Source organism: Myiozetetes cayanensis, unplaced genomic scaffold (genome assembly GCF_022539395.1).
Source record: "Myiozetetes cayanensis isolate MyiCay16 unplaced genomic scaffold, myiCay2020 scf10, whole genome shotgun sequence".
Classification (NCBI taxonomy): domain Eukaryota; kingdom Metazoa; phylum Chordata; class Aves; order Passeriformes; family Tyrannidae; genus Myiozetetes; species Myiozetetes cayanensis.
In genome coordinates, this window is record NW_026086605.1 from 4709896 (window position 1) to 4725680 (window position 15785).

Genomic DNA, 15785 nt, shown 5'->3' on the forward strand with positions numbered 1-15785 from the left:
ACCCTTCGTTTATTTATATTTTTCTTCAGATTTTATTGGTGTTGGCCGAAGAAGCACTTTGGAAGTGAAGTGGTCTGACTGAACCGTATCCTCTTGTGCTTGCTCTCCCTCTGGTATCTCTTTAAAACCAGAGACCTTGGCATTGTGGATGAAGATTCCAAGGTTAATTTTCACTTGGTTGGTGGACATCAGAATTTCAGTTCACCCCAGGGGTACTCTTGGAATGAAGGCTGTGGCTGGGATATTTTTCCAATATATTTTTCCAATTTATTTCCTACTTTTCTCACTGCTTTGTCTGTTGGGGGGGGGAGTTCTGCAGAAACTGGAAAGCTCATTTTATTCTCCTCTCATACAACTAAAGATGACCTTGCATGGTGGAAAATGCAGCTGAGGGGTGGAAAAGGGGCAGAGTGAGGAAGCAGCTTGTGACAGATGATGCTTCTGTAAAGACTGAAACAAATGGAGGTTTGAGGTTGCTCAGAAAGTAGAGCTGATGAGTAAACACTGCTAATAAGTAAAGTAAATAAATATTTGGCTGTATGGGAGTAAATAAGCTTTACAGGATAATCCCAGACAAGGTTTTAATAGTTTCTGTGTGCAGTTTGGTATGCAAGGGGAGACAGGAGGGAGCTGGTCTAAGCACAGCTCCTGATCCACACCACTGTGTCCTGACAGCTCCCAGGCATTCTCCACCCTCGATGGAAGCTCTTGCACAGACCATCCCATGTATTGATGACACGCTTTCTTCAACCATTTCTCTTCATTTCTCCTGTGTCCTGGCTGGAGCACCTGCCCAGGCTTCCCCAGGTGTCACAATGGCATGAGACAGGCAGAGATGTCCTTGTCCCTCTCTCTCTGTGCAGTGTCAGGGGCACATAAAACACCCTGATGAAACCTTGGTGTCACTTGTCCTGAGAATTCACTTCTTGGCCACGAACCTCCCTGTTTTGGTGGAGAGATGAACTGATGGCCCAGGAGGAGCTGTGTCCGTCCTGTGGGCTAAGCCAACAGAGCAGGGCAGTAAATCTGTCCCAGTGTGTTAAAAATGTGTATGAACTGCTTGATTTCAGCATCCCTGACCTCCAACTCTGCACTTTTGCACCTGAGATCTGAGCAAGAGGGGTGGCATCCTGTGCTGGCAGGGGTTTGTCCTCTCCACCCTCCTGCAGAGGTCCTGGGGAGCAGGACCTGAGGAGCTCCAGCCCCAGATAGCTCCTTCCTTCCATCAGTCACCTTGCTGTTTGTCTTTCCCAGCAGTGCCAAGCTGCCTCTCTCAGATCCGGAGTGCCAGAACCGATTTTGGGAAGTTTTCCATCTCTCTAATTAATTAAAAACAACTCCTGCAACGCTGGTGTTGGGCCTGTTTGCTCGTGATAAAAGCCAATCACTGTCTCCTGAGTGTTAAAATGGAAAGTGTAGGTGTTCAAATGAGCTTATCATGGAGTGGTTTGGGTGGGAAGGGACCTTAAAGCCCATCCAGTCCCACCCCCTGCCATGGGCAGGGACACCTTCCACCAGCCCAGGTTGCTCCAAGCCCTGTCCAACCTGGCCTTGGACACTTCCAGGGATGGGGCAGCCACAGCTTCTCTGAGCAACCTGTGCCAGGGCTTCCCCACCCTCACAGTGAATTTATTCCTTGCATCTAACCTAAATCAACCCTCTTTTAATTTAAAACCAATCCCCCTTATCCTGTCACAACAGTTTGGTGACCAAGGCCACGCAGTGTTTTTAGAGCAGGGAGATGACCTTGGTTGGGCTTCCTAAATAATCCCTTACCTTAGTGAGCAGAACATTTGGTTTGGTGGAATAAAGCCCCATGCACAAAAATCAAGCAAAAGACAAATGGATCCCACAATGAACGAGGGGAAATAGGACACAAAACTGAAGTTGTGAGTGCACAAGACAGGTCTCTTCCAGTTGGTTTCAAAAATGCTCTGAATATAAATACAGAAGCGCCACAGGGCACCTCCAAACCAAATAAAACCTCACAGAGGATGTTAAATGAAAAGCAAACATGAGCTATAAGCCCTTTAGCTGAGCATGGGGAAGTGGAAGCTCCTGCTCTGGACTGCAGCCAACAGGCACGAGGGGAGATGGTCCATGTGCTGTCCATGGAACTGCAGAACACACCACGGAGAGCAAGTGGGTCACTGCTGCACAAACTTCCATGCATCCCTTTCCTTCCTGTGCCTGCCTTCACACAGAGCCCATTAAATGATGAAAACTGTGGATTTGGGGTTTTGCTGGTTGGGTTTTAGTGTTTTGGGGGTTTTAATTTTGTTTTTGCTTACACATAAAATAATTGCAATAGTCCTTAAAAGCTGTTTTACTCCTCTTTAGCCACCTGCTGTAACAAGCATGTTTCAAATTCAGTATTTTCTTGAGGAATAGTAACCTCACTGCTCAGGAGGTTTAGGCTGTGCAGCTGGAATGCTGAATTCCTGCTCCTGTGAACCCTCCATGGTTATAAGATTTTATTTAATGTTTGCTCAGACAACCAGAATAGAATGATCAGCTCCAAACTTAGTGGTTTTTTTCTTCATTATCCTGTACAGAAGGGAAAACGAAACAACAATCAAGAGACAAGAACTAGACTTTTTGGGGAAAAACTTCTCAGCAGAGACTTCCTACCTGTCTCACTCCAGGGGCAGTGTTGTGATTGATAATGAATAAGTTATAAATTCAAAAAATACTTAAATTTTCATACAGCACAGTCATGTTACAAGCAAAAGGAATGATTTATTTCCATTCCTGGATGCTGCTGCCATGTGGATTCCCAGTGAAACGGGGACTGGGGCTGTGGTTTGTGCTCACAAGGAGTGAGCAAAGTGCTGAGCTCTCTTCCATCTCACGTCCTTGATGCCAGGTGGCCACATCCTCGTTTCTTTGGTCTTTCATGGCACAAAAGGGAATGCTGTGGGAACACACTGGCTGTCTTCCAGCGTGGGAGACCTTGCACTGAATTTACAAAGAAGACTTTGGAGAGGAGGTTTCATGTTTGCTTTGTCACGTCCTGCCTGGGTTGGCCCTTCTGTTCTTCTCCCACCGCGTTCAGAAAACAGGAAGTTGTTGTTATTCAAACCACTGCCATTCAAACCCCTTCCCTGGCATTAAGAAATTACATTTGGGTATTCTGCTGAAGTAAATCTGAGATCACAGAATCACTGAGGTTGGAAAAGACCTCTGAGATCATCGGGTCCACCCTGTGCCCCATCCCCACCTTGTCCCCCGGCACTGAGTGCCACATCCAGTCCTTCCTGGGACACCTCCAGGGATGGGGACTCCAAACCTCCCTGGGCAGCCTCTTCCAATGCCTGGCCACCTTTTCCATGAAGAAACTCCTCCTGATGTCCAACCAGACCCTCCCCTGGCTCAGCTTAAGGCCATTTCCTCCCATCCTGTCCCCGTTCCCTGGGAGCAGAGCCCGACTCCCCATCCAGCTCCCCCCTCCTGTCAGGGAGTTGCAGAGCCAGAAGGTCCCCCCTGAGGCTCCTTTTCTCCAGGCTGAGCCCCCCCAGCCCCCAGTGTCTGCATTACTGTGATGTAACAGGGTTGTCTCCATCACTCCAGGCCTCCTCCATAGCTGTGACCCAACAGGTCACGTCCCAGCTGGGAGGAGCAGAGGGGGTCGGGGTGGGCTCACCAGGGCATTTGTTTTATCGCCTGCATTTTGTATCACACGGTGCCCCATCATCCCTACAGGCACATTATGATTCTCAGCTGCAGTTACTCAGTTTTATGAGAAGGAGAATTTGTGGAAGAAGGTCAAAGAAGATTAATAAGGGACAAGGTGTCTAATAACTACACAATAGTAGACAAAAATAGGAGAATGATCACTGCTCATACTGTGCTGTTTGATCTTATTACCCTGCATTAGCAGAATTCATAATTTAAAACTTTAATAAACTCCCAGCCTCTTTGGGCCAAGATATATGTTGCTGCTGGTTTTATTAGCTATATAATAGGAAGAAGCTTTATGCAAAGTAATTACCCTGCATAAGCAAACACCTAATCACTCCAGGAAAATTCTTATGAGCAACTGAAAGGGACAAAATCAGACAAACTGCAACCTTGAGACAAAATGTTTTCACCTTCAGGTTTATTGCTGTAGAGTAGAGGTCACTCTGTCATGGAACAGATGTCAAGGAAATGGAAGGCTCCAAATATCAAAGTTCAAATATCATGGAATTATAGAATGGTTTGGGTTGGGGGGCCTTAAAGACCCTCCCATTCCAACTCCCTACGTGGACAGGGAGACCTTCCACTAACCCAGGTTGCTCCAAGCCCCATCCAAACACAGGGCAGACATCAGTCAAAAGCTGAGAGAGATCATACCCTACTCAACTCTCTTTTTCTCTTTGTTCCTTCATGTTTCCTACAGCTTATTAACTCCTGATTATTGCCTTAGGGTGCAGCAGGCTATTAATTAATCCATGAATACCCTGCAATTTTCTCTCCTATTACACAGCATTTATATTTCTTAATATCCATTTTCACTTCCCCCCAAGCTAAAGCTCAGGTGTTGGATGCAGCAAACATCTCCTCCCCACTGCAGGTGTGCCTGGCTGGGACAGGAATGGTAGGGAAGGCACAGCTGTGACATCTCCTCTGCCTTTGGCACCCATGGGCAGCAGCTCCTCTCCTCTTTCCCATCTTATCTCAAGGAATTTGGGGCTCTTTTTTGCCCCTGGCACAAAATAGTGCAGGTGAAGGGGATAAGGAGTGACCAGCTGGGGCTGGAGAAATATGCTCTGGCCCAGCTGTGGGGCTGGGTGTGATTTCCCTGTGGCCTCTCCCAGCACCAGGGCAGTGGGAGGCAGGCAGGCAGCAGGTCCATCTTTCCTGCTTCCAGCTTGGCTGCAGGAGGAGGAGATGGCAGAGGATCCAAATCCCACAGGGCAGGCAGTCCCATTGCCAACCTGTGCAGGGAGGCAGAGCTGGAACCATCAGGTTTGGGGCCAAAGCCCGTGAGCACCTTCACTGGAGGCAGAGGGGAGGACACACAGCATGATTTTGTGTCAAATCTGCAAAGCTTTAGCTGGAACAATCATTCCCTTGTTAGCAGAGCTTGCCTGTGCTGGGTAATGCTCCTGTGTGCTGGTAGGGAAGGGACTGGCTGACAAATCAACCTGGATGTGAGGATAACTAAAGGGGGTCAGCAAAGACCATAAAATGATCATGTTATTCAGTTTATAAAAGAAAAGTAGGTGGCAGATGCTTGTCATGTCAATAGTGCTGCTGCCCTGACATGCACTGAGAGCATCTGGGTAGATCAGCACAGGAGGGGTTATGCAGAAAGTGTGGAGTTCAATTTCCATGCATTGTTTAACTTAGTGAAGCTAATTCACTTTTCCACCTGCTACTTAATTTAATTTCCATGCATATCATGGCTGGAATACAGCACCATCCTGCCAGAGGTCGGGTGAATATCTGAAAAATAAAATTACAGAGGACACTGATTGCTTTATTACAGGTTTTACCACCTTGTTTTAAAAGAAAGAATAACTTTTGAGGGGATTGTTGAAGATTTAAAATTTACAAGACAACCATAACCTCTGTGTGCCCTTGCAGCATTTCAGTGTTTAACTGGGGACAAGCAGAACAATAAAAACTGGGAAAAGGTAAATCCTTTGCACTGCAAATATTTTCCTTTTGGGGCTTGAGCTACTCTGGGTTTAGGTTTTGCCAGAAATCTGAATTATGTTTTTGTTACGTGTGGTGATGGTTTGGGTTTGTGTGTGCGAAAAGGAAGGTTTTAGAGGATCTCTGGTGGGGGTTTTTTTGGACTTCAGTTGTTGTTTTGTAAACTTTTTGGGGAAAAAAACACCAATTAAGACATTCTTAGTCTTTTAGATGTAAAGATCTAAGATCTTTCCCAGTTCAAAATTTAGCTGCTACATTTCTCACCCTGAGGTGTTCTGGCACAGCTAAGAAAATGAAAAGAAAGGTGAATAACACCATGGAGCTTCTAACAAAGAAAGGTAAAACAGTTAATGATAGGTAATGTAGAAGTCTTACACTGTGATAATATTCAGTAAGATGTTTGACTAATCCTTGGAGCGAGTGGGTTTGCACCGTGGTTTGAGCACCCAGCACATGTGCAGTAAGAGACTGGGAAATAAATACCTGAAGATTTGGCTTTCCTTCTGTATCTCCCATAAAAGGAGAGATTATTTTGGTTGTTTTAGCTATGGGCAGTGATCTGATGTATTTGCACAGGTGATGTGTGTGCACAGACACTGTCTCTGAGTTTCTTGGTCTGAAGGTCATGGAATCACAGGTTGGTTTGGGTTGGGAGGGACATTAAAGATCATCCAGTCCCACCCCCTGCCATGGGCAGGGACACCTTCCACTGTCCCAGGCTTTTCCAAGTCCTGTCCAAGGTGGCTTTGGACACTTGCAGGGATGGGGCAGCCACAGCTTTGGTGAGCATCCTGTTCCAGGGCCTCCCCTCCCTCACAGGGTGCCTTAGGGGACCCCGAATCAGTCCAGGACCCCCATCCTCCCTCCCTGGGAATGTAAAGCAGCCCACAAGCTCTCAGAGCATCACCCCAGGGTCGTTCACTGCAGGCTGCCCTGCCTCTGTGGGGATGGATCCCCTCTCCATGAGGCCCCCTCCCATCCATCAGCACAAGGGCCCAGGCATTCCTGAGCATGCTGGAGCTCTCACAGCCCATCACACCAATCCATCAGCACTCCAAGCTGGTGCCCTAATGATATATTAGTGTAATAATGTGAGCAAGGCAGCCCAGTGATCTATTACTCAAAAGATGGCACCATTTATGGGTGGAAGGTTCCAGGAAGATATTCAGTATAATTACAGCCTGCTGGCTGACTTTTACCAGTAAGAAAGTCAGCCAATGTTCCCACTGGATAATGGGAGCTGCTTGCTGAGCCTGGCTTGGAAATGTTGGTATTGAAAGGGGGTTTTTGTTAGTTTAGTGATTGTTCACTCCTGGCCCATTTTTAATCAGGTCATTTGGTGGAAAAATCTAGGTATCAGTGCCTCTAGGGACTGCCATTGGCTCCTTAGAGTGATTTATTTTTTAGGGCCATATTTACGTTTCTGCTATTTTATGCGTGTTCTTCCTCAGTTTTCTAATCTGCCCTGCAACAATAAATATAATAATTATTCTATGTTATAAAAATAAATATTTATAATGATAAATATTACTTGTAACCCATCCTCAGAAACAGCCCCCAGTTATTTCACTTCCAGGCTGTTCTGTGGAACTTCAGTACCTGCCTGGTGCAGTGAGTCAGTAAAAATGAAAATAGTTTTGCTCTCTCATTTTTTCATTGGTTGGAAGTGTTCTCATTACAGGAAGAAAATAATATTTCATATTTTTAATGAGCACTACACTTCTGCACAGCACAATTTGCCCTGTTAAATCCCAGCTTTGTGAATCCCAGCCCATCCCGCCTTTTTGCAGCCGCAAATTAATTGCATCTCATGAGGACAAATTTAAAACACTTCCATAAAGAAAAACTGTGGGTCGTAGAAAAATTAGAAATAGAAATTAGCCAGTGAACAATAGTTCTTTTTAACTCTCTGACTTGTGTGAGTCAATGAATCCCGTTTCTGACGTGGCTTAGAGAGGCTGGAATTCTGCAGTGTGAGGAGAAAAATAGAGCTGAGGCATCACCTGGACATTAAAGGGCAATAAAATAATCAAACAACCTGGGGGTGGGTTTAGTTCCTTTCATTCTGAAAGTTTTTTTCCAAAGAAATGCATGAAATGACGTTTAATGTTATAATATCTATGACAATAATTAATATCACTGGTGCTTCTGTCCAAGGTCTGGCCGTGACTTTCCAGGCAATTAATCCCATGAGGCTGGAACTGTAAGTGCCATCCTTTATGCAGAGATCCAAGGGAAAGGGGGCCTGACTGGCTGAACCAAACCCATTAAACAAAGGGGGGGTGGGATCTGTGATTCCCAACTGTGTTTTAGGGACTGGCACGAGATGATGGGGCAGGAGCTGCCCAGCAGGACATGGATCACTCAGCTCCACACCCTGTGACTCCCCCCCTCCAGTGGCTCCATCCCTCCATCCCACCTTTGTGCCGGGATCTGAGGCAGCACAACGAATGTCTTGCTCAAAGGTGGGTGGGAAGAGTGTGAATTTGTCACTCTGGGGAAGAGAAGGTGGTGATTTGAAGGGAAAAAAATAAACTCCTTGGGGAGTTTAGGAGTGAGAACTTGGGCTTTATGTAGCATCAGGAATTTACTGCACCTGATGCACAAATACTTTTCTTGGTGGTAACGTCCTTTACTCCTTTTCTGTGAAAAATGTTTCGCTGAACAACCCATTTTGTAGTTTGCCACCAGTTACTCTGGGTACAGCAAAACATGATCTAAAAGAAATAAATCTGTTGTGCCAGAAAGCACGAGTTCTCCTCAGAGTGAAATCACAGACCTGCCGAACCATGGATAGGATTTCAAGTTGATTTTGTATCACTGGATTATTTGCAGGAATTACTGTATTCGTGTTACAACATGCCTTGAATCAACATTATTTGTTATTTGCTTTGCTGGTTTTATTTGTATTTTTGAACTGCGGTGCAAAATGTGTCTTTTTAAAAAGAAGGCTGTAAAGAGAAAAGACTTTTTGGGGATTATCAGCAAATTCAGGGAGAGGATATTCTGTGATGTACAGTTAAAATACTGTGGTTTGGTCCTTGTGCTCAAAGTGCTGAACCTGAGCATGATTTATGATGATAATATGTGAGGAACACATCAGCAGAACAGAAAACTCCAATTTTGGCTGCAAACCTTCTCTTTTCTGGATAATTTTCCTGTCTCTGATACAGAAATTTTCTGTAATGATATAAATACATTTTCATTTACATTCATGATATAAATACAAGATTTCTGTATAAGTGTTTATCAGTTATATCAGTTGCCTGTTACAGCTTTTCTACTTCCAGATTCTCTGATTAGGCAGCAGTAGCTCTTTAAAATGTGCAAAACAAGTGCAAAATGTTATGTCAAAATGTCACTGAGGCTTTGTTTAGGGTCAAATACCTTTGCAGAGCACCAAAGACAGTTTTGCAAGGAAGCAAATCTCTCTTATCCTGTATCAAATGCAAGGCAGCCACCAGAAAAAGATCATGAGCTGAACAATATTAGCAATATTCTGTGCCAATGAAACGAGGTTGGATTTATTGCAACTGTTGATTTGTTTTTATACCACTTGAGAAATCACAGAATCATAGAATGGTTTGGATTGGGAGGGACCTTAATGATCATCTTGTTCCAATTGCCACGAAGAGTTGAACAAAGAGTTGAAGGTGAGTGGCTGAAAGTACCAACAATGTCAAGCAGAATTGTTTTTCTAAGAGCTCAGGTGATCAGTAAAATTCTCATGAAATTTAATCCAGTCCTGGGAAAATGGATTAGTTTGGGCTTGAGACAACTGCCAGAGGTGGCAAATTCAAACACAGCTGCGTGGCAGTAATGAAAGTGGAGAAACCAGCAGAAAATGAAACTCTCTCCCATTTTGTAGCTCCCAAAAGAAAGCCAAGAGCCTCCAACATTCTGTGAACTCTTCTCCCTCCAAGTGACCAGAGAGGTGCTTCCATGTGGTGGCAGCAGCCCTGGGAATGCTGGTGCAGACTCATCTCTGCTGTAGTTTCCCCTCTGTTGTCCTTCAGCAGATTGTGCAAACTTCTGGACAGATCCTGCCTGCAGAGGTGAGAACAGCAGCAGGAAAAGGATGAAGAGCCAAGGATGCTCCAGCCTCTGGTGGGGTTTGCTAACCCTACCCTTTACCTCCAGACACTTCCCAAGCACCATCTGCAGGAATGAGGTCGGACTGTGCATATAACACCACCAAAAGGATTTTTTCCATTATTTCGGTGGAATTTGGGTGGAAATCAGGAATGTGGACGAGCTGGCATTCCTGGCTGAGCAGATATCCAGCTCTCCACTCTGCCCAGTTCCCAGCTGGCAACACGAATCCCTCTTCCACTCTTTGATGGATGGGCTTCCTGGCTGGAGAAACAAATGGGTTTGTCCCTGGTCCAGCACAGCAAGACTCAGCCAATCCGAGAATAAATCACTGAGTGTGATGTGAACGCTCACAAACCCTCTCAGAACCAAAGCAGGTCCTTGAGGAGACATTCCCTGCTCTGTCTTTCCATTAAACAGGCATTTTGCAGTAATGAATAACCTACTTAATAACAACTGGAAAACACCAGCCCTCCAGAATCAATCAGTGATGGGGTTGCTTTGGGATCTGTCGCAGCATCGGGTGATGCTCCTTGAACGCTTCCCTCTCTCTCTGCAGTTTTCCCTCTGGGAAAACCACCAAGACAGGGACCCAGAGGCGGTGGTTGGGAATTTTGTGATGAATGTGATATTGTCACTAAAGATGAAGAAGGAATCCTTCATCTCCTTTGTTCTTTTACTCACACACACATGAAGTGTCCTGTCCTACAGTCACAAAAAACCTACCCCTGAGTTGTGATTTTCATTTAGGTACTGACTTCTGAAAGGTTTGTGCTACTATTTGGGCCACAAAGTCATAAACAAGAGCCTTATTTTCATATATTGAATTAATTAATTTCCATAAAACTAATATTATTTCTCTATCTTTTTCCTCAATAAAAGCAGATGGAATCCTGTTCTGTCTGAAAAAGTTATTTTAAGTGGTTTTGGGCATTTCTGAAAGGTGATAACCATAATTTGGGGGTGTTCTTTGAGGTCACAGTATTAAAGCTGGCTGGAGGTTTAGGTGGAAATGGGTGAAACACTGCTAGTAACATATTAAACACTCTGGTCTGAAAAATATACTGCACATGCAGAGCATAAAATCACAGATTTTGCTGAACAACTCAACTCTCTGGAATGGAAGAAAAAAGTATTTAATAGTCAAAAGAAGGCAAATAAATCAATGCATTTTCCAGTTCTTTTTTTAAATATAGATTTCCCTGGCTGGCTCTTTATACTCCAGACATTGGGGAAGGCAAGGAGAGCTTGGCTGGAGCTGCCTCCTGGAATATTGCTCCTCTTCAAATTGCTGGTGAGTGATTGGGATCACCTTTGCTCCTTAATGAGGCTGCAGGGAATTTATTTTTTCAATACAGCTCCTTCTGAATTCCAGGTCTTGATCTCTGATCATTTTAATGAGAAAGAAAAAAAATAAATGACCAAAGTCTGAGCAGACTGAAGGAAAACTTAATGAAGAAATGTATGATCTTGTCATGGTGTGAGGATATTAATACTATTTTGTGCTTCTGCTTGTCAAGCTGGAATATTTTACTCAGAAAGGAGCAAAACCAAGCTCTGCTTTTTATACAAAAGCATCAATTTCTATGTGCAGCTTATAAATTTATAAGGGACAATTTGTCTATGTCTTTGGTAAACTTCAGAAATGTTAAAACAAAATATTGCTGGTGGCTCCTCATTTCTTTAATTTTTTTTTTTCTTAAATGAAATCCTGGTTTTCTTAAGCAGAGATTAATCCTTTCTCAGCTGAGAAAAGAAGGAGCTGCTTACTGAGGAATTAAACACACTCATTTAAGGAGATAGATGGTTGTTATATGCAGTCTTTGTTGCTACAGGCCATGTCTTCTCCCTTCTGTGTTCATCACACGCCCAAAAGTTAATTTTCTGTAGTTGCAGCTCCTTTGCTGTTTTCAAAACTAATTTCTGCACCTGCTGGTGAAAAATAGACAGGGGTTTTAGGCATTAAATATGAACTGAAATATGAGAAATTCCCTAAAGACTATTTGTGAGCAACCTGGTGTAGTGGAAGGTGGCCCTGCCCATGGCAGGGGGGTGGAATTAGAAGGTTAAATCACTTATATGTGTTAAATATCTGAGCTGTTCTAGTGAGTTTTATAATTTGACATCTGCTGATCACCATCCCTGGAAGGATTTAACTTTATAGAAGTTTCTAAAAGAACATTCCAGAGTTTCAGACCTTTTCATTAAATAACAATTGCAGCTTTTATTGATAGATGGGCAGGAAGAAAGTGAACTGATTGAGTGAAATGTCGAAAGGCAAACTTTGATAAAGATAAAAAAAAAAAAGGATGAAATCCAAGCCACAAATGCTCATGAACAATCAGAAGAGCCTATAAATGAAACAGTTTAGCCATGTAAAGAATATAAATTCAAATTATCAGAACACAACACCTAAAGACTTGAATTCAATGCCAAAACCTTTGGTCTATGCAAATTCTATTATTTTGAGACACAAAAGGCTGAAATACATATGTAACATTTCTCTTCTTGAAGCCTTCCTTAACACAGGTTCACCTGTCAGGAGTTAGATATCAAAATAAATGAGAATACAGTGTGAAATTTAACTATGGCAAACTAGTGGATTTGTCTGTTTTTATGGCTCCTTTTGAAGAGAAGTATTTCAGGATTAAACCATCTTTGCTGACATTATTTGAATTCTAATTTTATAACTAATTTGATTATTTGCCACAGACTGACCTGGAAAATGTCCATTTGTTTCCTAATTACTGTCATTATTGACCTGAAAACTGTCGCTAATATTTATTTATTCGCTAAGAATTGTTATACCAAGTAAGCATGGTTGTATTGAAGTCAAAATAGCATCTGGATTTCTATTCATGGTATTTTCTGTATTTCTTTCTGTTTTGATAAACTCTTCATTTTAGATGCCTTGGTTGTTCTTTCTCACCATGTGTTTGTATTTCACTCTCTCCCACTTCTTATTTGAAATGAGGGGGGTTTGTTCCAACATCTGGTGTTTCCAGAGAAATCAAACTGATGCTTTTGGTGCAAAACACCCACATTTCAATCAGCTTCATCAGGATTGATATTGAATGCTTTGTTGAGGTGAATTATTGTGTTTTAATCTCCCAAACAGCCTCTGTAAACTCCACTTTTTCAGGTTTACTGTAATTATTTTGAGTAGAGGAAGGAACAGGGAATTTATTCCCACTTGATGCAGAGGAGCTAATCCATGAGGGATAGTACTATGAGGAGGAACTGTGCTGCCTGCAATTCCTTTCCTTTGCCAGGACATTTTCATAAAATGTAGGGTCTCAGATAGACTTGTAGTGATAAATAATTGAGGCTGGAGATAAATAATTGAAAGCTGGAGAGACTTTTGACAAGGACACGTAGGGACAGGACGAGTGGGAATGGCTTGGAACTGACAGGCAGGTGGGATATCGGGAAGAAATCCTTCCCTGTGAGGGTGGGGAGGCCCTGGCACAGGTTGCCCAGAGAAGCTGTGGCTGTCCCATCCCTGGAAGTGTCCAAGGCCAGGTTGGATGTGGCTTGGAGCAACCTGGGCTAGTGGAAGGTGTCCCTGTCCATGGCAGGGAGTGGGACTGGATGGGCTTTGAAGTCCTTTAAACCCAGTATTGGTCAGAAATCCATCTGTCTGTCCTGCTGGCTCGCTAATGCACCCCAGTTTTTGGGCTTTATGGCACAGAAGGGCGGGATCGGTGCCCGCAGCAGGAGGAGGGGGGAGCGGACACCCCGCAGCTCCCGGAACCGGTCCCGGTGCCACTAGATGGCATCGCCGGCCCACGATTGACTAAAAACATCTGCTTTTCCCTGGGAATGACGCCGGGATAACTCAGCGGCGCTCCCTGAGCTCCAAATCCTGCTCCTCGGACGACTCGCGCTGTTTGCAGGGAGCCGCTGGGAACGAGCGCATCTCCCGGGAGATGAAGGACGCCAGGATGGAAAAGATGCTGGAAAAGGTCCCGTTAAGCGACTGCAGCGTTTAAAAAGTGTATCAGAGACTGTCCAAAGCCGCAGCAGAGCTTGTGCCCAGAATCGCAGAATATCCCGAGTTGGAAGGGACCCACAAGGATCATCCAGTTCAACCCTCAGCCCTGCACAGGACCATCCCCAAGAGTCACACCATGTGCCTGAGAGCATCATCCAAACACTCCTGGAGCTCTGGCAGCCTTGGGGCTGTGCCCACTGCCCTGGGGAGCCTGTTCAGTGCCCAGACAGCCTCTGGGGGAAGAACCTTTCCCTGAGATCCACCCTGAGCCTGCCCTGACACAGCTCCAGCCATTCCTTGGGTACTGTCCCTGGTCAAACAGAGCAGAGCTCAGCCCTGCTCCTCCTCTGCCCCTCCTCAGGAAGCTGTAACTGCAATGAGGTCTCCCCTCATGCCACCTTGACACATTCCTCACCTTGTGAATCCAGGTGAAATGCTAAAGAAATGGAAAAAAGGTTGTAAAAGGCTCCACATTCTGCAACAAGAAGTATTTTTCCTTTGGGTTAGAATATCATCAAGGAGTTAAAATATGTTTGGGTGTTTACCAGGGATTGCTGCTTCCTAGTAAAAGGGTTTCTGCAAAGCAAAAAAAAAGTCAGCATTAACAAATATGTGGTTTTGTGTCCTCGGGTGTCAGCTCAGCTGAGAAGGGGACAATTTAATGAGCTCTCTGTGGGCCTGTAAATTGGTATGTTTGCAAAATATATGAAACAAATCCTCTTGTTTGCATGGTAGATGTCTACAACTTACACAAAAATGCAGCCAACTCACATGAAGTTTGCCACGAGGCACTAGACTAACACAAATAATACTGCTTTGCTGCTCTGCTTCAACCTGACGGATACAAACACAAGTTACACCTTTCCCTGACACACAGACAAGCAATGCCATGGAAAACGAAACAGCAGCATCCACAGGCAGCCAGGCTGGTGATACCTGGAGGTCACTTTGCTGCTGGATGTCTCCAGGTAATCACTGACAGCAGGGAAACTAAATAGCTTTAATGTTAGGGGTCAGGTTGTTTCCTCAATTATTTTCATTACAGAATATAGGGAAGGAATATCTCCCCTCACACTTTTGAGATTTGAAGGGAGATCTTCTATAAATAAGCCTGAATTAACTGATACTCAGATGCATACCCTGCCAATGGTATGAAGGCTCTTTTTGATCTTGCAGTGTGCATATGTGTTTGCTCACCTTTATCCCTTTTCCTGGCTTGCTGGTAATCTCCTTGGTACAGGAAGAGGCTCTTGGGGCTATGAGATTTTGTTCACTTGATCGGAAGAATACAGAAAGTGGGATCAGCCCGGTCTGGTTTTCCCAAATTCATAGAATCCTAGAATAGTTTGGGTTGGAAGGGATCTTAAGATCATGGTGTTCCAGCCCTTGCCATAGGAAGTGATACCTTCCAGTAGCCCAGGTCACTCCAAGCCTCATCCTTGGATGAGGCTTGGATACTTGGATACTTCCAGGGATGGGGCAACCACAGCTTCTCTGGGCAATCTGTGCCAGGGCCTCACCACCCTCCCAGGGAAGAATTTCTTCACAATACCCTATATAAACCTACTCTCTGTCAGCGTGAAGCCATTCCCCCTTGTCCTGTCACTCCAAGCACTGGTAAATAGTTTCTCCCCATCTTTCTTGTGGGCTCTTTTCAGGTCCTGGAGGGCCTCAATTGGGTCACCCCAAAGCCTTCTCTGTTCCAGGCTCAACAATACCAGTTGTCTCTCACAGCAGAGCTGCTCCATCCCCCCGATCACCTTGGTGCCTCGTCTGAACTTGCTCCAACAGGTGCACGTCCTTCCTGTGCTCAGCTCCCACCCGCCTGTTACTCCCAAATCCTCGCCGCTTCCCCAGGAAACCCTCCCCCCATCTCCCCATCCCCTCCGTGTGCTCCGATCCCGCTGCCCCCGCACCTGCCCGGCTGTGCGGGGCGGGCCGTGCTGGGGCCGAGGGGCGGGAGGGGGTCCCTCGGGCGGTCCCTCAGCGGTCCTTAGGCGGTCCTTAAGCGGTACTTAAGCGGGGTGCCGGTCGGGCTCGGCGCTGCCCCCGCACC